Source organism: Macaca nemestrina, chromosome 13, assembly GCF_043159975.1.
Source record: "Macaca nemestrina isolate mMacNem1 chromosome 13, mMacNem.hap1, whole genome shotgun sequence".
Taxonomy (NCBI): domain Eukaryota; kingdom Metazoa; phylum Chordata; class Mammalia; order Primates; family Cercopithecidae; genus Macaca; species Macaca nemestrina.
In genome coordinates, this window is record NC_092137.1 from 45,142,935 (window position 1) to 45,143,562 (window position 628).

A 628-nucleotide genomic window follows, 5' to 3' on the forward strand; every position below is an offset into this window, starting at 1 on the left:
GCCAGAGGCGACGATTTGACCCACATGCAGGGCATGATGGTGGTGGGTACAGGCACTTCACTGGCGATCTCCTCCCTCCTGTCCCTGCCGCTCTTCACTGGGATGCAGATGTGCAGCCATCAGCTGGCCTCCACCGAGTGGCTTACCATCCAGGACGGCCTGCTTGGCTCACGTCTCTTCGTGTTCTCCCTCACTGCCTTCAAGATTCTGGAGACTCTTGTGTTTGGCAAAGGATCCCAAGCAAAGACCTTCCCTGAGATTCTCCTGTTCCTTCTGTTGGCTCTCTTTGCATCTGGCCTCATCCACTGAGTCTGTGTCACCACCTGCTTCATCTTCTCCGTGGTTGGTCTGTGCTACATTAACAAGATCTCCTCCACTCTGCATCAGGCAGCAGCTCCAGTCCTCACACCAGCCAAGGTCACAGGCAAGAGCAAGAAGAGACATTGACCCTGAATGTTCAATAAAGTTGATTCTTTGTTAAAAAAAAAAAAAAAAAAAAAAGAGTAAAGTGTACCACTTCTAAACTGGCCCCAACCTCACACCTCCCATGCCTGTCCTCCACACGCCTTACTTATCCAGTAACTGAGTGCAAAGGATTCTAAGGTCGTAGGTGAGGATGGAACCATTT

At 50.6% G+C, this 628-nt stretch overlaps 1 pseudogene; it reads left to right on the forward strand.

Moving 5' to 3' along the window:
- On the forward strand, nt 1-483 carry LOC105464951 (dolichyl-diphosphooligosaccharide--protein glycosyltransferase subunit KCP2-like; annotated as a pseudogene).
- Nucleotides 484-628: the final 145 nt, after the last annotated feature.